This window comes from Marmota marmota, unplaced genomic scaffold (genome assembly GCF_001458135.2).
Source record: "Marmota marmota marmota unplaced genomic scaffold, marMar, whole genome shotgun sequence".
Lineage (NCBI taxonomy): Eukaryota > Metazoa > Chordata > Mammalia > Rodentia > Sciuridae > Marmota > Marmota marmota.
This window is the reverse complement of record NW_026000101.1, coordinates 23,803,215-23,829,495: the sequence shown is the minus strand read 5'-3', so window position 1 is coordinate 23,829,495 and position 26,281 is coordinate 23,803,215. Positions and strand designations below refer to the sequence as shown.

The 26,281-nt window shown below is 40.6% G+C and overlaps 1 protein-coding gene and 1 non-coding gene across 3 annotated transcripts in view; one reads left to right on the top strand and one right to left on the bottom strand.

The window, feature by feature from the left end:
- Positions 1-26,281, bottom strand: part of Mob3b (MOB kinase activator 3B) — a 194,839-nt gene that overhangs the window by 97,106 nt on the left and 71,452 nt on the right. The window lies entirely within an intron of this gene.
- On the top strand, positions 22,946-23,018 carry Trnae-uuc. The gene has a single exon. It is a non-coding gene; the product is annotated as a tRNA-Glu (tRNA).

Genomic DNA, 26,281 nt, shown 5'->3' with positions numbered 1-26,281 from the left:
TTGTAATCAGACACAAAACCTTAATTTTATTTATATGTGGTGCTAAGAATCGAACCAAGTGCCTCACACATGCTAGACCAGTGCACTACCACTGAGCCCCAACCCCAGCCCCTAGGAATGTCCTTTTTACACTCATTTCAACCAGTAAGTCTTGGTTGGGTTTACAACCTCATAATAACAGTCTCAGATGAGCCATTTGGAAAGTCCAATTAGGCAGGACAGTCAATAAACCAGCCACTGCCTAGCCTCACACAGAAAAGCATGATATTTGGAGATATCTCCATGGAGGGACAGGGAGAAAGACCAATAGTATCTAATAGTAGGCATCAGCTGAAATCCTATGATCTCTGAAGTCATAGGAAAAGATAAAAAGGGGGAAAAAACTGTCCTAAAAATATTCAAATCACACTTGTCACAGTGGCACACACTTGTAATCCCAGCAGCTCAGGAGGCTGAAGCAGGAGGATCATGAGTTCAAAGCCAGCCTCAGCAAAAGCAAGGTGCTAAGTAGCTCGGTGAAACCCTGTCTCTAAATCAAATACAAAATAGGGCTGGGGATGTGGCTCAAGTGCCCCTGAGTTCAATCCCCAGAATTTTAATCACATTTAGAGCAATTCAGAATGAGAAAAAGAAAAAAAAATCTGAAAATAAACAGAGGAAGTATTCTTGGAAAAAAAAACAGTCATATTCTTAAGTTTGCTGTAGCAGTTTCTTTATGGCAAGAGGGAAAACTGGGTTTAGCACTAGAGTTAGGAATCTGGGGAAAGGAATGCACACATGCTGTGGCTGTCTCACGGATGGGGAGCTTAAGCCAGGCCACTAAGAGTGCTGGTAGAAGTTGTGCAGTTTCACGGTTCCCATTCAACATCATGAAGCTGAAGTCTCGTAATAGTGACTTTCAAGAGTACCAGTCAAGGAATAAGCACCATAGCCAGGTGAAAGCACAGATGACGTCTTTAATGACTGCTGTGAAACTGGGTGTGTGGGGGTGCAGGGGTGGGGGGATGTGCTAAGGATCAGAAGATCCAAGACAGTGTTTAAGACAGCAAGGTCAGAGGTTGCTGCTCAGGAGTGAATGCAGCAAAGCTCTCAGGAGCTCCAATGGAGTCCATCAGTGGGCCCTAGAGGGACACAGACTGCCTGGTCAGAACTTCCCAGGGCTGTTGCTCAAAAGGATCAACTTCTATAGTTCTAAGAGGACATCTCTGCTCCTTCAGCATGTAAAGGCAACACATGCCCGTCTTCTACCGGGCACACCTTCTCAGGATAGAGAAGCATGGAGGAGATGCCAAGGCCTTGAAGGTGGGCATCTGAGTTCACAGACTCTTCTATCTCATGCTGCATGGTCTCAGGCAGCCTCTCGTGGTCTGTGACACCTCCCTGACTCTCTCAAACAACAAGGGAAGAAGTTTCCAAGGAAAATCATAAATGGCAAACATTCATGGATCCGTGGTGTTCGAAATGTGCTCTCTAAACTTTGGAGTTCTGCCTCTAGAGTGAGGGAGACCACTTCACCTGGGAGGAGAGGGTAGCATGGGTGGTACACTGCAGCCAGTGCAGATCCAATTTTACTTATTTTATTTCAGTTTCTGTGTCTTTGTTTGAAAAACATAAAAAGGTTTGAAGCCACCAAAATGGTATGTCTGCAACAGTAACATGACACCACATTTTGATAGTTACCACAGTATAAGGATTAAAGCTAAGGTGGAATTCAAAGGAGATGGAAAATTCTTAAGACAGGTAATCGTGAAACACAAAAGCTCACTGGGCCACTTGTCTTGCCTATTCAATGAGGATTTCTGTGGTTGCTGTTTTTAAGTATATTCTGTAAAGTAGGCACAGCTCCTGGTTCTTATCGCAATGCTAACCTACTGAACTTTTTCCTTCAGACCATTAAGCACATGGGTTTCTGTTGCAGTTTGTTAGCCAGCATCCTGCCTGACAGAAGGAAAAAAAAAAAAAGAATTTCCCAGTTAAGGATCAGATTTCACTTGAGACTCCTAAACCTCAAGAATTTGGTCACTGCTAATTTAACCTTTCTTTAAACAGGTCCCTCCACTTGGCAATGGGCATAGCTAGAAAAACTGACTTCTGTGATTGGGAAAATTCCCCCCTTTCTTAAGATTTTTTTTTCCAGTACTGGGGCTTTAACTCAGGACTTCACATATTTGTTAGGTAAACACTCTACCGCTGAGCTATATCCCTAGCCCTTTTTATTTTTTTATTTTAAGACAGGGTCATGCCCAGGCTGTCCTGAGCTTGGAATCCTCAGTCTCCCAAGCAGTGGGGATTACAGCAGTGTGCCACCATGCTGAGCAGAAATTTTCACTTTTTAAAACTGATTTTCCACCCTTGAAAGGTCATTTTCTATATTCTCCAAGGAGATGCTAACTCACGCTACAATTGAAAAACATACAAACGAACCCCATGAGTCACCTCCAAAGAATGAAAAGTTAAGCAAACAACATTATTTTTCTCAATTAACTAGAGATACAACATGCAGTTTTATCTTAGTTGTTAAATCACACTCCTAACCTCCCTCCAAACATGTCTAGTGGCTTAATTACCATATTTGAGAGGAAAGCCAGGAAAGAAAATGGAGACAAGGAAAGACAGGGAGGCATCTTCTTGGATGCTCCTTACCCTGTCTTCACAAGTATCAGAGGGAGTCAGACCCCATCAGGAGAAGAACCTTAAGCACCTTCTAGAAAAACAAGGCCTCCCTTGGGAAGGCCAGCTTGACCTCAAGTGGCAACGGGAGCTAACTGCTACAGACAGAACACAAGGGCCTCCATAAATCTTGCTTGAAAACCAAAGCACAGCACAGATGGGGGTCAGCCTCAGAACACTGGCCTCTCCCCTCCCCACCCCCATCTTCTTTCAGGTCCCCTTCTAGTCTGCTTTTAAAGTTTCAGGATTGGGTGATTGGGGAGGTGTGAAGCTGGGAATGTAGGGATTTTGAAATGCAAATGTCCGAGGCAGCCCCAGAGGAAGAAAGAAGGAACATTCTGTCCCAAATGACACCAAGCTGACTTAAATAAGTTTATTTGTTCAGAAAAGGTCAGTAAAGTCGTGCTTTTCCCATTAAAACCGTATACAACCAATCAACACAAAGGATAAACACAACTGCATGTACCAAGAGACCCACGGCTTGCTAAAAATTCCCCCAGTCTCTCTAGCACATGATGCTCGTGTATCCCACACAGAACTGATGAGCTGACTTTGCAGGTACCCGATGCAGGTGAGGCGAAAGCGAAGCCAAAGACACCTTTGAGGGCTGGAATAAATGAAAATCAGCCCAGGAAAAAGGTTCAACATCCATTAGACGGTGTGCTTCAGAAAAGCAAAAGATTGGGACAAGCAACTGGTACTTTCAGAAAAATAAAGCAGAGACCTGTACAGCTAAGAGAGAAATTAATGGATGGGAAGAAGGCAACCTGTTGTTCAAGTGGTCAAGGGAAAGAGTAAGGGACCCAAGGTTTCAATTCCAGTCATTTCCATAAAATCTATTTCAATCACCCAACCACTTCTTTTATAATTCCATTTCTTTTTTTCCTCTCTGTTCATCCCTCACCCTTCCTTCCTTCCTTCCTTCCCTCTTCCTCTCCTTTCTCTCTCTCTCTCTCTCTCTCTCTCTCTCTCTCTCTCTCTCCTCTTTCTGAGTTTTTGAGTTTCTTCCCTGGGTAGTACAGGCATTTCTAGCTCCTTATAGAATCATTGCCAAAGGATACATTGGAATAATCTTTAAATTTAGAGATTCTTAGTATTTTCCTATTGGTAAATATGAATTTCCTATTGGTAAATAGTATTTTCCTTTTGTTTTTACTAGTTTTTTTTTCATCTGGAGATGGTAAGATTAAGGACAGGGAACACTTTTTTGTTTTGTTTTGCTCTAATTAGTTATACATGACAGTAGAATGCATTTTGACACATTGTACACAAATGGAGCATAATTTCTCATTCCTCTGGCTGTACATGGTGCTGAGTCACACCAGTAATGTAATCATACATGGATATATGTAATAATGTCTGTCTCATTCTACCTTCCCATCTCCACTGCCCACCCCTCCACTTACTCCAAAGTTCCTTCATCCCCAACCCCGCCCCCCTACTATGAATCAGCATCTGATTATCAGAGAAAACATTCGGCTTTTGTTTTTTTGGGATTGGCTTATTTCACTTAGCATGATATTCTCTAGTTCCATTCATTTACCTGCAAATACCATAATTTCATTCTTCTTTAAGGCTGAGTAATAGTCCATTGTGTATATGTACCACATTTTCTTTATCCATTTCTCTGTTGAAGGGCATCTAGGTTGGTTCCATAGTTTAGCTATTGTGAATTGAGCTGCTATAAACATTGATGTGACTGCATCACTATAGTATGTTGATTTTAAGTCCTTTAGATATAAAACGAGGAGTGGGACAGCTGGGTCACATGGTAGTTCCATTCCCTGTTTCCTGAGGAATTTCCAAACTGCTTTAAGGGAACATTTTTGTGGTTCTTTCTATGTCCTGCAATGCTTCCCCCATGCCCAGGGCATGGCAGGTATTCCATATGTCTCTTCTGAATTGAAATGAATCTCCCCTAGGGTTGCACACCACCCCCAATCTTTTCTTACCCTTAGAATAGGGACCTTAATTGAGGATCCTTTCCCATAATGGAATGTTAGCACTTGAGAGAAATTTGGAAGTCTTCTAGTCGCATCCCTTCCTATCCAAAAATGGCATTGGATAAATACAGCATTCTTAATTTTTAAATAGACATGGTGTTTAATTCTAAGTTCTCCAGTGTCCTGAAGGATATACTTGCTTTGCCCTCTTCTTGATTCTATACCATTGTGTGTGTGTGTGTGTGTGTGTGTGTGATGTCGGGGCAGAAGGATGAAGAGAGTTAGGCTACAAGGATGAAGTGAAATTGGAAGATGAGAAAGGAAATTGTTTCCCCTCTTTTGGTGAAAACACAAAAATATTCCCCAATTACATGGAATGGTCAGTTTATCTGGAAGACAGACAATAATGCTAAAGATTAGATTTAGGGACATCTTTTCCTGTTCTCTGAGAATACTCTCTTTTAAGAAAGTCAACGTTTTTCCTTTTTTACTAATCAGATTTGCTGATTTTCAACCAGGGAATCCCCAAAGTTTTAAATCAGAAGTTGTGTTCCCTTTCTCCCCTCTTTTCTAGCTCCAAACATATTTCCCACCTACATCTGTCCCATGCTATAGCTGTTCCCATCACCCATCTTAAGCAGTAAGATGGTTTTAAACTGAGAGGCAGCCAGGAATCAAGCCACATGGATAGAATGAAATCACTGCTGGGTATTCAGTGGATATAGGGTGCAAATCATTCACAAAAATCAGAGTTGCAAAAGGTCTCGAGCTAGACGGATTTGGTGCCTTCTACCTTAAAAATAGAATTATTTCTGTATGTTTTTCATAGAGCCAAGGATACTAAAGGAGCCTCCAAAGCACTATCTCCACCCTTCCAGTTAATCAAGTCTGAAAAAAATTCCTGGAAGCAGAACAACGAAGGGAGGTTGCACTGTGAATTGTCAAGGCCTTCAGAATTCCTGTGATTTATAGACGAGAACAAAGCTTTTCCGTGCATGTTGGAGGTGCACGAGGTTCTTAATTTATGGGTTCAGAGTTGCAGGCTATAGCAGTAAACCTGCTAAGCCACTGAATCACTGCCAAGGCTGACCTTCATGCAGCCTGCAGAGGTCAGACAGTCTTTTCTCTGCGAGTCAAAGAGTTCTTGGCAAACCCAACACTCTTTTGGTTGAAGCAAAGAGCAAAGCACTTAAACCAACAGAAGCTCAACCTAGGCAGTCTGTTGGAAAGAAACAAGAGCAGGAAACTGCCCAGCATCATGAGGGAAGGGAAACAACTGGAAAGTCAAGACCCTGGGTGTAGTTCACCTTCTGGGAAGATGTGGTACCCTTATGTTTTGTGCCTTCTCCTACAGAATAACATCCTCTGCTTTGGAACTGGGAAGGGGAGGTGCTGGATGGTCTCTGTTAGGCACTGAAGTAGACCAGAAGGTCTTTGGAAAGACAAATGCTGCCTGATACATGTTTTGCCTCCTCTAGACTGTTCCTCGTCCCTTTCTCTGTGTTTACTACCATGTGTTTGTCTTTTCTGCCCTCCTGTTACTTAACCTTTCAACACCTTCCTCCCGGCAGCAAACTCTTCCCTCTGCTCATGGGGACACCATTCTTTCCTGGTTTTCCTCCTCCGACTCCTCTTCAAACTCCAATGATTCTCCCTTCTCTATCCTCATTAAATGTGTCACCCAGAGCTCTGTCCTTGGCTTTTGCCCTTTATTCATTAAATTACCCACTGAAGTGATCTCAGCAACCCCAGGACTTTAGCACCACGTACATGGTGTAGCCGAGAGCTTTTACCTAGGCCTGTATATACGGAGGGCTCAGGTACATATTGTATGTCTACCGGCCTGGTCCGTATTTTTCCATAGGTTTCTCAGGAGAACCTCAAACTCAACTCATTCAAACTTTTTACCCGCTAATAACCCTTCCTCTAAGATCTTTAGCCTCAGGAAAATGATTGCTCAGTTGCTCCAGGTGGACACCTCGGAGTTGCCCTTTATTCCTCCTGGGCCCTACTTACCTCATATATTCCTCACCAACTCATCTCCTGAAGCCTCTCTGACCCACTGGTTCTCTCCAGGTGCTCACCATCTCCTATCTAAATCACTGCAGTGGTCTGGCCACCACCTATCACCTACACTCATATATCCCAATATACCCCAAAATACGAGTGTAGATCAGATCCCCCCAAAATACGCCTCTTTGACATATTGTTTCAAGATGATTATTTGGAGAAACTGCCGACATAAGAGTTCTCTAAAGTCAGCTTTTCAAAAGAGAAATTCACACCTACAAAGGAAATGCCATTTGTAAGGGGGTCTCCTCTGTACCAGGAAGAAAGGGAGGGCTGAATGGGGGGGGACATGGACTGATATCTGCATAATGAGCCCTGGTTTGTTATGGTTTGAATATGAGGTGTCCCCCGGCAAAGCTCTTATGCTAATGCAGGAATGTTCAGAGGCCAAGTGATGAGATTATGAGAGCTGTAATCTAATCGGTAGGTTAATCTATTTGCTGGATTAATAATTTGAATGGACTAACTGGATGGTAAATGTAGGCTCATGCAACATGACTGGAGGAGGTGGGTCACTGGGGGCATGCCTTAGGGATTATATCCCCCCCTCACCTGGCGTATTCTCTCTCTCTCTCTCTCTCTCTCTCTCTCTCTCTCTCTCTCTCTCTCTCTCGTCTCTCCCCTGGCCCCCCCACCCTCAAGGCCTGTTGCTTCCTGACCAATACAAGCTGACAGCTTTCCTCTACCATGACTTGCTGCCATAATGCCTCACCTTGGGTCCAGAGCAACAGCATCAGTGACCCTGGACGGAACCTCTAATAAAGCCCAAATAAACTTTTCCTTCTCCAGGTTGTTCTTTTGAAGTATTTTGGTCACAGCAATGCAAAGCGGAATAACACACCCTTATTTTCCCTGCTTTTTCTGGCCACCTCCTATCACCAGGGTTCCTGATGTCCTTTTATTCTTTGTTTCATCAAATGACAGTATTTAAGCCTGAACTTTAAACTCTCTTTCTTTGAAATTTACTATAGAGATTTATTCCTTTCTCCAGGTTTTCTCCCATGCATAGCATGTGACATACATGTTAATAAACTTCAGTTTTATTTCCTTTGGTTAATTTGGTTTTTGCTATTGCAGTACTGGGGATTAAACCAAAGGCCTTATACAAGATAGACAAGCACTCTACCACTGAACTAAAATCCCAGCTCTTTTTAAAATTCTGAGACAGGGTCTCACCAAGTTGCCCAGGCTGACCTTGAACTGTGATCCTCCTGCCTCAGCCTCCCAAGTAGCTAGGATTATATACAAGTGTGTGTCCCAGCACCCAGCACTAGTCTTTGTTGTTGTTACAGGGATTCCCTGTTAGCAACTATAAAAGATTTGGAGAAATTTATTTGTCCCCTACTTTGATGTCTTCCTTGCCCTTCTCCAATCTGGATCCAGACCAATCCTTTTAACATTCAAATCTTATCACTCACTCATGTTCTTAGAGGCTTAAAGTCTGCAGAGAACAACCATACTCTCTTGCAAGGTCTCCAAGACCCTGCTATCTTTCAAGCTCCTTATCTATCACTCACATTTGCCTTCTTTTAGATTTCAGGAATGCCACACTTTGCTCACCTCAGGGCCTTTGCATCTATGGTTCTGTCCCTCTGCCCAGAACTCCTCCATTCTACCCTGATGCATCCCACTCACCCTTCCATCTTACCTTAAATATTACTTCTGAGGCACTCTGTTAAAGACTTTGTGTGTGTGTGTGTTTATACGGAAGTAATTGAGGGTGGTTTTGCACTTTGCATATTTGGCACATTGCATTTTCTTCTACTAAACTTTTCACACTTGTCACTGTTTATTTCACCTGTTCCTTCATCACTTTGTACAAAGCACTTGCATGTGCTAGCCCCTACTGGAGGCCTGAGTTTGCAACACTGAACAAGAGGGACCCCTATATTCATGGAGCTTCCATGCTTTATAATATCTCACTCCACTACTTGGTTTTAAGTTTCATGAGGAGAAGGGTATGTGAAATGTTTAATAAATATCTGCTGACGGATTGAACGGCCTCCTGAAGTTATTACTGTACTGGGCACATTGTAAGTAAATACATTTTGAGTTGGACAACTGCTTCCAGGCTGTCATGTTTGCAGAAAAAAATAATATTTCAGATTAATGACAATTTTCGTTTTATTATTTGATATTTAATAAGAAATTATTTGTCCTCTTATCTCTGTTGCAATTAGTACAAATAATAAATGTGCAAAACAATTTCAGAGCAAAAAAAATGAGAAGAAAATTAAGGTATAAGGCTTTGGGATCGAATCCCGGAACGGGGAAAAAAGAAGAAATAAAAGGAAATTAGACCAATTATCTAATAAAGTAAAGGGATTTAAATTACATTATACTGAATGTTTAAAGAAGTCCTCTTCAAGGAAGGGAAATTTGAGCTGAGACCTGAATTATCAAGAAACCAGCTACACATAAATCCAGGGGCAAGTGTTACAGACCTAAGGGACAGAAGTGCAAAGGCTTGGGGGTGAGGAGTGGGAGGAAGAACTAGTTTGGCACGGGGGTGAGGGGGGTGAGAAGCATAAAGAAGGCTGGGGTTGCTAGAATCTGATGGGCAGTGGGAAAAGAAGCAAGAGAAGGTCAGAGAAATAGCCAGGGGCTTGCTCAGGAAGAGGTCCAGCAGGCCATGGTAAGGATTTAGGATTTTATTCTGGTTGCAATGGGAAGATATTGAGTTGGTTTTTTGGTTGTATTTATTTATTTATTTTTTAAATTTTAGCAGAGAAGTAATGTAATCTGTGGTTTCAAAGAAAATAATTATTTGCTATGTTTGGAACAGGCTGAAGAGTTATGCCCCTGTTGGCACTAAGATCTCTTAGAATGTCAAAGATAACTAAAGGAAAAAGTAAAAAGAGATCTGATCTTCAAAATATTTTACTTCCCTTCGGCTATTATATAAAGTTTTTCATATACTCCAGTCCTTTTGGTAATTTTTAAGTCTTCAACTTAAACAACTGCCTTCAGCTACTACCAACAGCAGAACGTGGTCATCCAAGCTCTGCCTTTTGAAACTCACTGATGCATCTTACATTTGTCAAGCTCATTATTTATGAGCATCGAGCTATACAGTGACGTGAGAGTCATCCTCAGGGACACATCTGCCTGTCTTACACTTGCCACGGCTTATCTCCAAGGAAAGAAGAAGGCTTCAGTTTTTTATCGTGTCATTAAAGAAACATGCTGTCGTATTTTTAGACTGGACTCTTCTTAAAGCATGGGTTAATGACTTTGCTGACTCCTATTGATAACAAAAACACATCCAGGAGCTATGGAAACAGTGATACCAAGTTACTATTTCTCAAATTAAGAAGGGCTGCTGAAGTGGATGAATAGGGACCTCTTGCATTTTTTTTCCTTCTTTTATTTAGTTGTAACACTATTAAGACAGACACAGCTAGTTTACCTTGCAGAAGCTGGATTCACAGACAGCAGCCACAGTAAATAATCAAAAAACAGTGAAAATTCTTTGTTATTGTTTTGTGAGTCAGGCCCTTGTCACACTGCCAGGCTGACCTCAAATGCAAGAGCCTCCTGTCTTAGCCTCCTGAGTGGTTGGGGTTACATGCGTGCACCACCATGCCCAGCTCTGAGAATTCCTTTAAGGAAAAAGGCAACGGCAGTTTTACTTACTCCCCCAAACGGCTGCTTCCACTTCAGCAAAAGAGCATTAATTTTAGAAAAAGTCCTACCAGGAAATTCAGGCACTAGCAGCCAGAAGAGAACTTGTGGAGAGTTCTGAGCTCCCTGTTGAGAGTGCTGTGCCCAGCTGTGGCTGACTTTAAAACTTTTTTTTTTTTTTTTTTGTACTGAGAATTGAATCCATAAGTGCTTTATCACTGAGTTACATCTTAGCCCTTTTTAAAAATTATTGTTTTTTATTTTAAGACAGGGTCTTTCTGAGATGCTAAGGCTGGCCTCCAACTTACCATATCCTCTTGCCTCAGTCTATAGAGTCACAGGGATTATAGGTGTGCATCACTGACTGTGGCTGACTTCAGAACTGCTGTTTCTGAATAGAAAGTAGAGGTGCCTTGTAGATCCAAGAGGATAAGGGAGGTGCTTGGGGCAATCTCAGCAGGCAGCAACTGAGGGGGAGCCCTACTGGATGCGCAGAATGTTGGGGCAAGAGGACTAGGTACTGGCAAGGGAATTCGAGATTGGCCAATGTTCTGCATGGAAAGGATTGGCATTAAGGAAGGGGGACTCTACCATTGGTCTGGATATCAGTGGTAGGACTCCATTATGGAAAAACTGGACAGAACTTAAATAGATCTAGTGGGTCTATTTTATTGGGTAACTTTAAAAGTTCACTTTTAATAGTATGAAGTTTCCTCAGAAAACGAAAAATTAGAACTACAAAAGATCTAGCTATATTGCTCCTGGGTATTTTTCTGAAGGAAATGAAATAACTGCATACTGTTCATAATAGCCAATACATGGAATCAGCTTAGGTGCCTGTCAACAGATGAATGAATATGGTATCTATCACAATGGAGAATTATTCAGCCATAAAGAATGAAATCCTGTCATTCGCAGGAAAATAGATGCAACTGGAAGACCTCATATCAAGTGAATAAGCCAGATATAGAAAGATAAGCAACACTAGTTTTCTCTCATATGTGAAAAATAAAATTAAAAAAAAAAAAAAAGATCTGGGAGTAGAAGAGGAACTATTAGAGAAGTGGGGAGTGGGTGGGGGCAGGCAAGAGAAAATAGAAGGGAGGGTACATGACCAAAGCACAACATATGCAGGTATAGAAATGTCAGTGAAATCCACTAATTTGTTCAATTAATATACATTATTAATAATTATTTTTAAAAGACTAAAAAAGAAAAGTTCACTTTGACAATGTCTTCTTGTCAGATTGTCCTGGAAAAGGCTATGATACTTTATTTGAAAACCCTGAGCCGCTGGTGTTGGTCACATTTCCCCTGGGCCAACAGAGTCCCACAGGGGCCCTTCCTCAAAGGCAGCTGCTGTACAGCACGAAATGGGGGGTGGGATGACAAGGGGCTGTCGGAGATGAAATGCACACCTGTGGCACCTGAAATAACATCAAGTCCAATCAGCCCACGTGTCATCCTAGACTGTTAAGTACAGCCAGGTTCCACGGCCATTTAAAGAGTCAATGTGCTTTAGTCAACATGGACCAAGTGAGAAATGACTAAGAAACCAGGACTGAAATGTCCACCAGAAGAAAGTACAGAAAACTACCTATAGGGCCCTTATTTCTGGAAATATGAATGGTTTATCGATATGTGCAGCTTCTAACATGGAAGAAAACCACAGCAATTCTTGGCAGAAATACAGTACTGACAATATTATTCATAATAACATTAGCTGATATTTACTGAACATTTTCTACATACAAAGGCCCACGCATCATCTTATTAAAACCTTGCAGCAACCTTAAGCTCCAGGGATCCTGGTGTTAAAGAGCAGGAAAGAGGGTCAACAGACTAGGAAGTAAAAATTAAAAGCAGACAGATAGTCAGAATCCATACTCTGGGTTGAATATTAAAAGTTGCAAGCACCAAATTGTATCGGTTCTCTCATTTGTTAGCTGTGAAACTATAGGGCATAACATGCAGCAAGTTGGCATACCTTCATCTTCTTCCCCCTCCCCCCCTTCCCTTTCTTCCTAGCCAGGGAGACTTTTATCTTTAAAAGACACCCATACAATCAACCCTCAGCACACACAAAAAAAATTATTGAAACATCTGTCTCATCTTATTAATGGTAGGTTTAGATAACTGGCATAGGTCTTCCTCGTTTCAAAAGGCCTTGAGTCAAACTCCACGTATTCCAGGTACAACGAGAAATTATCAAAGCCATGAGTTGAAACCTCTTATCTATGTAGAATCTCTTCTGTCAGGGCCTCATGCCTTAGTGTCATCGAGGAGCTAAACATTCTGCTTCTTCAAATTATCCTTTCATTTTTCATCCTTCACTTTGCATCCCCCTCTCAAGCAGTCTTTGAACATATTTATGTTTGTAGATTATGCAAAGGCATGCAAGTACGTGCCAAGAATGCTCATCTCACAGATGCTCCTGGCATAGTGGGAAAAAAACACAAAGGAGTCAGAAACACCAGCAGGTCTCAGCACACGGTATGACCTGTGTGACCCCTGTCACCTCTCTGAGCCTCATTCCCCTTATCTGGAAAATAGGCAAAGCCTACCTTTTTAATAAGATTGTCATGAAAAGTAATGAGCAATGAAATGTGTCTAATCTACAGTAGAAACTCAATGAATGTTAGACACCCTTATTTTAGTGTCTGCATAAAATGAAAGCTAGATATGGCATAACCTGCTTAGCAAGGCAGGTACGAGATTGGCCTCTGACATGAACACTGAAATCACATTTCTTGGGGCATAAAATATTTTCTTAAACCCCATTCAGAAACTAGTCTGTCCACAGAGGATAACTCAGAGCTGCTCCTCTGCAGGGTGAAGCAATGCAGCCATGTCTGGCTTATGCTAACCAATGGCTGTCTCCCTCATGGTACCGTCTATTATTAAATTCAGTTAATGCTGAATTGAATTATCTATGGAAAGGGCAGGGTCCCAGATAATCCAAAAGAGCAAGTACTGTGCTTTCTAAATCATTAATTCAATTTCTTTTCCATAATAACTACTTTATAATATTAATAAAATCCTGGATAATGCTTGGCATTCTATAAAAATCCACATCCTTTGATGAAGGAAAGAAACTCATGACCTCTCTGAGTCAGACAGAAAGCCCTCCTGAACTTCAATAGCTGTTGTATACAATTTGCAAGGTAGGTAAGAGAGGTAGGTAGTCTCTAATGACATTCTAATGTAATGTATGAGACAATAATTATATCATAGCAATGCCATTCAAATTTTATGATACTTCCTACATGCACATGAAGTACCACCAGTTAAATGTTTAGTCAGAATTAGTTCATTAGATCAGTGTGAACGTAGTGCTGAAGAAATCAGAGAGCTAATTTTTTTTTCAGAGACCAATTAGCATCTTTCTTTTTGTGGTCCCCCAAGAGTGTGTGATAGGGACATCGCAGTGACTAGGTAGAGTGAGGTAAAAAGTCATCAGCTCTCCTGGATAAATACCACAAAGCATATGTCCTACTAATCAATGGGCCCTCTGAACCTTGCTTTCTAAGAGGTTTATATTCCTATGATACTATGATGTACCTTTAACCAGAGACATACTGTGAAATTCTCAATGCAACCTCAATTTGTATTCATTCAATCAACATTGCCAAGTGCATACTGCGTGCAGAGGACTGCCTCCGCAATTGCTTTATCTATAGCAGGGGTCCTCCAAGCATGTATGGATCCTTGGGAGTCCTTTTGGCAACAAGTATTCAAGTTCAGGAGAGCTTTCTCTCTGGGTCGGAGAGGTCATGGGTTTCTTCACAACATCAATTGATACATAGCTATGAATCCCTGGGGGTCCTTTCAGAGGTACACATAGTCCTCCCCTTTCCAACTATATATCGGTGTGAGCCTGAACTTGAAGCAAAACAACATATCAGAATCCACTGTTGTGCAGAAGCAGATGTGAGAATCCCTTAGTCTACTATAAAATCACAAGTTAAAGAGACTTGTAAAAGGTAATATAATGCCACTCTTCTTCCTCAAAAAATTTACTTTGTTTTGGGAAATACAATTATTTTTCATTTAAAGATATTATTTGTTACATATATATTATGTTTATTATTTTTAATGAGTTAATTAATATTTCTAAAATGTCCTAAGTTTAATTTCTAATATGATAATTACTAATACATATAACCCACATAAACAAAAGATCTCTGGGATTTTCAATAATTTTTAAGAGTAGGAAGAGATTCTGAGACCAAAAAGAGTTTTGAGAACCACTGTTCTAAATCTCTGTCATCTGAACTTTAAAAGTCCCTTTGTCCACGTTGTCTTGGAAGAATTTATTGCTATCTAAAATGATCAGTCATCCATCTTCCTATTATTTTAGCCTGCGCCACTCTGGAAATACCAAGTTCCTAAGCATCCAAATATACATAAACTATTTCTCTCTTTCTTTTATCATTCTAACACTGAACCTCTTCAAGCATTAAATGGTGTGTTATAGTTGGATGTGCTGGTACATGACTGTAATCCCAGTGACTAGGAGGCTGAGGCAGGAGGATTGAACATTCAAGGCCAGTCTTAGCAAAATGATGAGATTCTCAGCAAGACACCATCTCAAAAAATGAAAAGAACTGGGGGATGTAGTTCAGTGGTTAAAAAAAATTATTAAGATTTAGCAGGGGGAAAAAATCAACTACATCTGTGATTTTACAGATTTCATCTTTTGTTTTCTCTTTCTGAGGAGTTCAAGTTAATCCAAACAGGCACCCCAACTCTTCAGTGCCTTCATCTTTAGAGAGGCCACTCTTTGGACCACCTTTTACTCTTATACACTCTTCTGAGTTGACTCAAAAGCCAGGCACTCAGACTTCAAGAACAACCACCAGGGTTTTTGATAAGACGGTGACAATTTAGTTTGCTTTTAGGACACTTCCTGACCATGCCCAGAATTTCATTAGCATTGGCACTAGGTTGGACTTCAGGGTACCAATGTGCATATGTCTGGTCTCTTCCATTGAGTTGTCAATGGTCAACTTTAAATAATTAAAAGAGGAGTAGCATATTATGAAACACATTCTTTTTTTGCACTTATGCATAATCACTAATCAAACACAGCATTTCGTCCCATGAAAGAATATTCTGAGAGAACACAGCCATTGTACTTATCTCATGCCCCTAGTGATTTGATTCAGTTTCCAGTAAACGGAAATGTCTGCCGTTTACTTCACTCATACTCAAGTTGAGGAGTAGGGAAGAAAAAGAAAGAAAACATAAAGTATCCCACATAAACCTACTTTTTTTCCCCTCCATTCTTTTAGATGTCACTTGTAAATGGGGCTTGGATACTGGGAAGAAAGGAGACGAACTCTTTCAAGGTAATCATGAAGGTATTTTCACAAGCACATTGGAACTTTAAACAGAAACATACTTGAAAAAGCCAATCTAAATTTTTCAACTTGAAAAGAAATGTTTTATCTCCTTAATCTCTATCATTTTAAGAGTTATAGACGTTGCTTTCATCTTATTTGTTTTTAAGTTATTCTGTTTTTGGAGAGGGGAAACATCGTAATTTCACTGAATGTAGCTTAAAAAAAAGCTCTATAGATTTGTAGTTAGGCAAGTCTGGATGCTAAGCCTGGATCAACCACTTACTATACAGGTGACTTTGGGAATAAAAATGTATTGTTTCCTTATTTGAAAATAGGATTAGCAATACTAATAGTCAATCAGGGATACTGTGTGGATTAGGAAAATATATATACATATTTGGGGGCAAACACAGTGCTTGCCCCCAAAATAGGTAATTAACATTAGTTAAAATATAACTATATTTTTTGAACTTTGAAATTACTGCCTTACACACAAAAAATGGAATCTATGGAATCTATTCAGCTGATATTCAAGTTTTGATTAGTTGATAGCCTAATGGATGTGGAAAAAATTCTTAATTATAGTAAAAATTCATGATTATAGTAACTGACATTATCTATGGCTTTTCTCAATTTTTACTTCAACCGAGAGATAAATGGACATAGAATACTTTAGGTAAAATTCTATAAACCAGGCAGTATAAAGTACAATAAATCAGAGGTCTTCCCTTTTTATGTCACCATAAAAAGGAAATTAAGCTAAAATTTATTCAGCACTTAACAAGAACAGGCCAAGTGCTTGACTTGCATGATGTCACTTAATTCTCGTTACCTTACAAAGAAGGTTTTATTATTCTTACCCACTTTTCAGATAAGGAGAGAGTCTCAGAGAGGTTCAGGGATCACCAAGTTTACATAGCACACAGGGAAAGGAGAAGATCTAAATCAGAACTGAACGTGAGCCCTTAACCTTGACACTAATTCTGGAAAACAGAAATCAAGTGGGTCATTATTCCACATGCTTTGATACTACCTGCCCTCAGATGTGTCCTGGGACCTGGGACCAATTGTTGACATATTTGCTCACATTTCTCTTCAGAGACATGGAAGATAGCTGGCCTTAGTGGTAAGCTCTTTTTCCCCACTATGGGATGGCCACATATCTGATGGCCATAACAGTGAATCTCCAATATTCAACAACGCTCTTCCTTCTGCTGCAGGTGGCTATGGCAGGTTCCCTAGCTAGGCCAGGCAATCACAATGATGTTGAGGGAAGGGTTAGTGATTCCCCCAGTGCTGAGGCCAATTTGTGCTGTCCCATTAGGCATTAGGGCTCCATCACTTCAACTAGACCAGAAGCCAGGTGGGAGCCTGCCATTGCCTGCAGGTTGCCAGGGGATGTGACACAGGAAGTGGGCAATAAACCAACATCCAATTATTGCCTGGAGCTTCTCCCTTAAATCATCACTGCTCTCCAGTGCTGGTGACCTGGGCAGCGTGATGGGAATCACTAAAAGCCTACTGTTTCGTCGAAGAACATTTTTTCCCCCTTAGAAATAGCTAAGACATCAGTTTGTCTCCTGAGAAGGCATCTTAATTTCTAAAGGATCCATTAAATGTATCACTATAAGATGTGTTCACATAATAAAAGGATTCTTTGCCAAGCTTTCTTTCAATATTAAACTTTACCTGAGAACTGAAAATACTGGCCAAGTGACACAATGAGGCAGCCACCTCAGGACTTTCAGGAATACATTTGTTCTTTAATATACATTATACAGTGGCATCAATTAATTTATATTCACACAATAGCAACTACTTTCTACAGTGTCAAGCTGGGTCCTGCCGCCTATAGCAAAAACAAGAAGTGAAAGTGGCTTTGTGTAGGCCACATTTGCTGCACACATGAAATGTCCTCTCCAGTTCTATTGTGCACCCCTTCCTGCTTCTAGCTGTCAATGCCAGGGGAAATCAGTCTCATCCCTGCAATGTTTCTGTTCCTTCCATTGGTTCTACAAGATAGAGCAAAAGACGAGGGGAACATGAATGATCAACTGCATGCGCAAAGGCTTGATCTAATTACAAATTTTCCCCCCGAGGTTCATTCCTTTCTCAGTTCCGTTCATCTGATGAGTCTACTTCATCACACTGACACAATGTGGTATGGAGGAAACTAACGTTTTAACCTTAGCCACTCTATGTCCCAACATGTGCCAGGTGTTCTATATATAGCATGCTATTTAATACTCTCAACAGTCCCACCAAGTATGTACGTTCCAATGCATTTGCAGACAAGGAAACAGGCTCAGAGAGACTAAACATTTGCTAATAAAAGTTGATGACTAGGATCACACTCAGGTCTTACAGGGACTAGTATGTCTATTCCCTTTAAGCACCCCTCCTTCCTTCCCAAACTGGCTTGTCTTCCCAGATCATCCCTTTCACTAGAAGACTGAAGGGGAAAACTTGATTATGTGAGGGGAAACATGGATAGAATTATCAATTAGAATTTGAAATTAGCATGAAGTTTTAAAGAATGGTTTCCTCTGCAGAGGCCTCTACAGGTAAGACCTCTCTAGGCCTACAAAGGTACTCTGTCAATCCAAAGGGGAGGCAGGGCACTGGTGGGAAGCAGAGAGAAGGCTTCTGGGGTCAGGGCCCTGCTGCTATGTCCCTTCACACTTGGTGCTAAGCTGGCCTGCCTCCCCAAGCACCACTAGCTTGCAGGGCTCAGCCTTTGTTGATGCCATGGCTACAAGTGACCAGCCACTAATGGAGCAGCAGATGCCCCCTTCCCTACTCAATTATGGCCTTTTTTTTTTTTATTGCTGGCCTCCACTGAATATTACATGTCCCAATTTCCCTTCCCAGCTGGTGCTGAGATGTAACAACTTGTCACCTGAGATATGGCCCATTAAAATTACATTGCACAGGTAATGGAGAACCCAGAGCAAGTCGGGACAGCAGGTGATTAGCCTTAACTTACAGAACTGTCTTCAAGCCTCTGTCTCCACTGTCTTTTGCTCTACTTCTTAGCATATTGGAGGCTCTTTCCAGAGGTATCTCTTGGGATTTGTTGAGAAGGGATGGTTATTTAACACTGTCCTCATTAACTCAGCCACCAAGTCACTAAAGTATTGGGTTGCAATATAAGGGTAGAGTTGTGACCCTCCACAATGCACCATCAATTCTCCAGTGGCAGTGGTAGAGGCTTGGGGGAGGGGAGTAGATTCAGCTGTCTCTGCATGTTTTCCACAAACAAGCAACTGAACAAACTTGGGTAGTACCAGATTTTAGAAGAGGCAAGTTCTTGAAAGGCACAGAGTCTTAGACTTCCCACCTGTAGTAATTTGCATCAAATGTAGGAGCCTGTTTCAAGGTCCTCCTGTGACTGCTGGTTTTCTCTTAGGATGTTCTTTAGAGAGGATTCAACAACGGAGGCAATAGGCAGGGGAAATCCAAGGGCAATGCTTACTCTGGGGTAAGAACATCATGGACTTGAGAGGTTGGTGTAGTGAGAACAGGGCTTTGGAGCCCAGCTGTGTTCTCTGTGCTGCCTGTGTGATCCTCGGCAAGTTATATTTTTGAGTCTCACTTTTCTGGTCTGTGAAATGGAAATCATACTACCACTGCCTGATGAACTTGTTTTACAGGTTAAATGATGTACCATACATAAAATATTAAGGTAGTATGAATTCAGAAAGTGGCAAAATTCCTTTTGTGCCCTCCCAACTAGTAAATTCCTAGGAACCAAACAATTTACCAGATTCCAAAAGCAAATCCTGTTTCCAGAGCCTTGGAAACACTTCCCAGTTGACAAGACTATTTGGGGGAAGCAGGGAAAAGGGGGCTCTACTCCTGGCAGTAATGGTTTGAGGACACGTACTCTATTTTTGAGAGTTACAATCCAAGTAACCTTACCCAACATTGGTTTTAATAAGCAGATTGCCCTACATGGGACCAGTGGGCACTCCCCGACTTCTCTAGCTAACCTGCACTCACTCTTTGCTGTGGTTAGCTGATTTGATATTGGACATGAGCAGATTTAGCACTCTTGTCTTTTGAAAACCAATAATACAGACCCATCCTAGTGGCTGTCTCTCTAAAGATTTAGGTGGTCATCCCTGAAGCAAAGATTTGGTCTATCCCCAAAAGAAACAGTAGAATTTTCCAAAGCCTATGAAAGATGACAACCTGAAGAATTTGTGATTGCAATCACAGAGTGATTCAGCAAGGAAGTCTGATACTTTTTGTAAAATCTTATTGAGTCTTGAAATACAGTTTATTATTCTGCAGATACGATTCAGAAATTGTCTAGTAGTCTCCATGCATTTTGTCTAATAGTTATATAGAAATGCCTGGGGGTGGAGGAGAGAACACTAACATACATTTATTTTTAGTAACTCATGTCTCAAACTCTGTGATATGTGTTTACACTCATATTGTCTCATTTAATCCTTACAATGGCATGATAAAGTCAGGATTATAATCCTTAGTTAACAAACAGAAAAATGGAAACTTAGAGATAACATCACATAGTAGCTCATAAAGGGCAGAGCTAATTAATTAAACCCAAATCTGTGTATGAGTCTACAGTGCTAGTTCTACCATACTGTAAATACATTTTTTTGAATGCACATTTTTGTCTTGTAGGAGTTACATGGATTTATATCTAAACTTAAAAATATAAGGGAGACACACAGCAGAAAATTTAAAAGTTAAAACAGACACGCTAATTATAAACTGAACCCTTCACCATCCCAAGTCTGAAAAGCCCAACCCTAGGGGCATTTTTACATTCTCACATTCCTTGCCACAATATTTTGAAGGAGGATGAAATCAGATGTGGTCTCATGAGAGAGATTGCCAAAGGGATACAGCCATTTCCACAGTGCATCTGACCACTGGATAAACTACTCATGTTAGAAAAATGTGCAGAGTGATTTTAGCAACTAGCCATCTGGACATTATACAAACTGCTCAAAGACAGGGACTCTGGATGCTTTGCTCTGTTAGTAACTAAAACAAGACCTGATCCTGCACAGCAAACACTCATTGAATGGGTGAGTGAGTGAATGAATGAATGAATAGTAGCAGCAGGGAATGGTGGACTAGCAATGGGTTTTTATGAGGCTAAGGAATCTTCTGCCCCATCTCAGAAGGGAGCATGGAAGTTACAGTACCTGGACACATTCCCGAGGCATTGTGGTGGTGATTTTTTTAGAGGAGCAAAAACCAAAACAATAACCATGTATTTAAAAGTTCTAGGGGAAAAAAATGAAAATTTCTCCATCCTACACATCTAGCTAAAACCATTCATTGAAAAGCCTCCAACCATTGAAGGAAGATCTGTGAAATAATGATACACACTATGAACCATAGTAGAGTGTGATGACAGCACAGATTTTTGACTAAACTCAAACTCTTGACTCCTAAATTCTGTAGTAGCAGTGCAAGAGTAAGAAAGCCCTTTATCTTGTTTAAACGTCAGCTTTCTCACTGATAAAACAGAATGTTAACTTCATTTTTACTCCATTTGAGCTACTGTAGGAATTAAGAAAGACTAAGTAGCAGGTACTGTCTAGTGTTCAGCAGGCTCCACAGAGGTGAATTCACTTTCCCTCTTCTTTTCCCTGATCTTTCCTGACACAAGACTATTTGGGGGAGGCAGGGAAGAGGGGGCTGCACTCCTGGCTCCAATTTTATTGAAAAAACAAACCAACAACAACACAAACACGCACACACAAAGGTGGGTGGGCTTATGTAATTGTGTTTTATGTGTTCTTATTCCTCCTTTCCAAAGACTTTTGAAAAACAAATGAGTCAGAGAAGTTCTAAGCTTTCTACCCAATTTTTTCCCTGAGTTTCAGAACTAAAATATTACCTTATTATATAACAGAAAAACAGGGAAGCCAGAGGCAAGAACACAGAACTTATTCTAATTAGACAGCAACAGAATTTTTTTTTTTTTAAATGTCTGTGGTTTTCTGTTTTTCTGTCTTGGCTGTTATCTCTGAAGGTGGTTACAGAGAGAATCCAGGAGATAGCCCTTGCTTCTGAAGTTTGCGCTGATTTAAGGACTTCCCAGAAACATCTGTTGAGTTCCTTACAAAGGAAGCCCTAGGCGTTCAAGGGAAAGTGGAGGAGACTGTGGTTTACAAGGGAGCCACATCTGTTTGGTATTCTCCCATCGGGGAAAGCTGGACTTCTGGACCGGCATGGGTCTCCTTGTTAAACTTGAATCTAGCAACAGATGAAAGCCTTTCTTAGTGTCTCAATGGCAGAGACCAACAGCCGTTTATATCCTTTAATTCCTAACTAAGGGTGAAGCCTTCACAGCTGTTGGTATTTTCCGGTTCCATTCCTTGGATGGCAAGGAAGTGAAGTTTGACCCCCCTCCCAGTCCCCAGGCAGGAACACAGAAGGATGCCCAGGATTGAAAGCTGAAAATTCTAAGCAGAAGTCCCAGTTTCTTGCCCTCCCAGAGATCTGCTGTTTGCCTAGAATTCTTTTTAACGTTATCTGGACAGACATCTTGATGGTTTCCATGATAATGAGTCAAGACAGTGCAAAGATCAAAAGGAATAAAAGTAGGCTAGAATCAGGGGGAGGAAGAAGAGGCTGAAATGGAGTGTAGAAGAGAAAGTGGCTCCTAAAAGTAGGTCCAAAAGACACCAACAACATCTGAGAGCAAATCACAGAGATACGTGGGATACTGATGAATATCTTCATAGTGATGGGGGATGCTGGTCCTTTTTAATCGACCCCTAACATTTCACCTTGGAAAAGCTAAACAGAAAACAAAACAAGGTAGAAACAAGGTGCAGAAAGTAACCAGGAATGTTGACAAAGAGATTCAGAGACATGTGTTACACTTGCTTTGTCCATCAGTGCCATATACATATTGGGACTTGAAAAGATTATTTTGCATCCACCTGTCCATCCATCCAATCATTTATAAGGTAAGAGGACTGGACTTTGTGCTGGGATATTCAAATGCATAGGACGTTTCCTATAATTTTAAGGGGTTCACATTCTAATGGGTGAAAGCCTCAATGGAGGACATAGCTCTCAGCTGGGCCTCCAAGGATGCACAAGGATTGTCTAGACAGAGAAGTGGATGGTTATAGAGAGAGCATGGGGCAAAAACCAGAATAGGAAACTGAATGCTTCCAAGGGAAGAACAAGAATTCTGGGTGGTTACAATTAATGGAAGAGTGGTGTGTGTTTATGAAAACTGAAGGTTCATAAGGAACTCAAACAGGTCATCAGAAATAACCCAATTAAAGGGCTGGGGATATAGCTCAGTTGGTAGAGTGCTTGCCTTTCATGCACAAGGCCCTGGGTTCAATACCCAGCACCACCAAAAAAAAGAAAAAGAAAGAAAGAACTCAATTAAAACTACCCAAAGGAGCCGGTAGTCCCAGCAACTAAGAAGGGCACAGGATGAGGATCACAAGTCCAAAACCAACCTCAGCAACTTAGCAAGTCCCTAAACAACTTAGCAGAGACCCTGTCTCAAATTTTTAAAAAAAGGGCTGGGGATGTGGCTCAGTGGTTAAGTACCCTGGATTCAATCCCCAGTACGAAATAAATAAATAAATAACAATAATAAATAAAAATACACAAAGGATTTGTCTGAATAGACTCTTCTCAAAACAAGACTTGCAAATGGCCAACAGGTATATGAGTGGATAATGAAAACCGTGGTGTATGCATAAAGTTGTATATATCCAGTAGATGAATGGATAAAAAAAAATGTAGCATATATACACAATGGAATACTATTCAGTCTTTGAAAGGAAGAAAATCCTGTCATTTATGGATGAACCTAGAGATTATGTTAAGTAAAAAAAAAAAGTCAGGCTCAGAAAGACAAATAACATATGATCTTATTTATATATGAAATCCAAAAAAGTTTAATTTGTAAGAGTAGAGTAGAATGGGTGCTACCAGGAGTTGGGGAAGGGGTAGCTGGGGAGATGTTTGTCAAGGGACACAAAATTTCAGTTAGCTAAAAGGATTAAGTTCTTGAGATCACTTGTACAACACAGTGACTATAGTCTTTTGTTGTTGTTGTTCTAATTAATTACACATGACAATAAATGCATTTTGACACATTGTATACAAATGGAGCACAACTTCTCATTCCTCTGGCTGTACAAGGTGCTGAGTCACACCACTAATATGATCATACATGCATATGGCATAATAATGTCTGTCTCATTCTACTGACCTTCCCATCCCCACTACCCCATCCCTTCCCTCCCTCCCCTCTGCACAATCCAAGTGTTTTTTGCTGTGTTTTGTTTTTTCTTTTTTCCTTTTTTTAAATTAATTTATTTTTTATTATTTCTTACTTACATCACAATAGAGTGCATTACATTCCTAATTTTTTTGCATTGCAATTCTTAATACACCTTTATACACAATTTATCAAATCTCTGTTTTGTTTTTTTAAATACAGGTTTTTAGGTCTCACCTAAGAGATTCTGATTTAGTTGTTAAAGGGAAGGATCAAGAATTTGTATTTTGAACAGAAGGCCCAAGTAATTCTGACATAATAAAAGTTTGATGACTCTAACTTATATAGCTTAATGTTTCCGAAAAGGTGATGACAATCTTTCTTCTGTTTTTTAAAATAAAGATACTGGGTCAAATTAGGAAACACCACATACTAAAGTATTCTCTTCTTGGAAATTTATAATGCACAGTGGCATATTAAAAGTCCTGTGGTAAAGAAATCAATTTCACTCAGTATTTCCCAGATGTATTTTTCCATGGGGGTGGGGTGGGCGAATCATAGTAAAAGCTCTCAGAATACCAGTGTGCTATGGACCACGGACTGGATAGAACTGAAACAGAGGAGTCAACTTGTTCCCTGAGCATACTGAATAAGGAAATGTCTAGAAAAAGAAAGCAAAGTCAGTGACTCTGGGGGACATGGAGGCATCCACCCATTTCCTCCGAAGTCTAAAACCTCCTATGATGCCCTGTTTTCCAAGCAGACAGCCAGAAGCTGCTTTGCTCTCAAGTAACACACATGGCTCTTCATTGCAATTCCTGTTCAGCAATGCTATCTGGTAACCACAGCTGCCAGGGAGAAGGAGTGCCCAGAGTTCAAAGTATCCAGGAGCAGGCACAGGGGAAGGACCAAAGAGGAGGTATCTTTGTGCACATTTATCTATCTTTATTTTTATCATATGTTCTGCTCAGAGCTTTGCCCATTGTTTCTAAGTTTTCTGGAAGAGGAAAATTCCTCCCAGCACTGTAAGTAGCCTCTGGCAGTCAATGAAAGTGCAAAAAGACAAGAGCCTGAGGAATTCCCATCCCTCCCAGGTGCCCAGAGGAGTTTTTTTTTTTTTTTTTTTTTTTTTTTAACCTACCTTCTGTGCCTCTATGCACACTACCATACAGTCCACCTCCTTCCTGCTTACGAGAGACAAGAGATAAAGAGGGAATTGGAAAAGCCACAGCAACAGGATTCTGACAAATTGGTTTGTGTGCTGAATATTTCAAGATGTACCATACGACACCAATCAATTTATACACATTTTTTTGTTTGGTATAAACTTAATTACTTCCATGTGGCCCTTCTCAACTTTCCACATGCCTCATGGGGACACCCCCCATCTAAAAGTGATTTCAACAGTATGCTTCAAATACTTTTTAAAAAAATGCCTCAGTCATCTCAGAGCTTTTCAAGAAGGCTTTCTAATAGCACAATATTTATTCAATCATTCCAGAAATATTTCCTGAGAGCCCCCACAGGCTTCAGTACACTGTACTAGGCACTGCAAATATGATAATGGAAGTAGAGTATTGTTCATTCCTGTTGAGCCCCAGGAATAAAACAATGAATTTTAAATTTAGCCCACCAATGTTCCACAGCAGAAAGAAATACAAGAGACAGAGAAGGTTTGGTCCTTCCTCTTAAGTTTCATGGCTTATAGTACAAAACAAACCAAAGCATTTGCATTTCAAGAGTTCTGGCAGGTCCAGCAGCTATGCAAGGGTTGGAGTTAACAGTGCAGTTTGGAATTAATAAGTTATGATAGGAGAAGGAGCAGAATGCCAGGATCTTCATTTCCCCAAAATGTGAACCCCTATTTGTTTGCTCCCCAAACAAATTCATGGATTCCCACACTGGAGCTTATTAATCCTAAAAGATAAATATTGCCAGTAATGCACCAGAGTCAATATAACCTTAAGTAGTCAATCAATCAAGAAACAAAAATCTTACCAAAATAACTGGGTAAGTGTGGAGTCTAGTCCTAAGAAAGCCAACAAGATCAAATCTAACATTGGATCAATGTTCTGGGGGCCACAAAATAATCGTCAGTGCTTCATAAATGATTTTTTAAAATTTCAATAAGGTTCTTAGGTATGGAGAAAAAAAAATACAGGTATATGACTGATAGAATTTGAGAAGCTGGGCATCATGGTGAGTGCCGTAATCCCAGTGACTTGAGAGGCTGAGGCAGAAGGATCACAAGTTCAAGGCCATCTTCAGCAATTTAGTGAGGCCCTATGCAACTTAGTGAGACCCTATCTCAAAACCAAAGCTAAAAAGGGCTGGGGATATGACTCAGTGCCCCTGGGTTCAATCTCCAATCAGAAAAAAAGAAA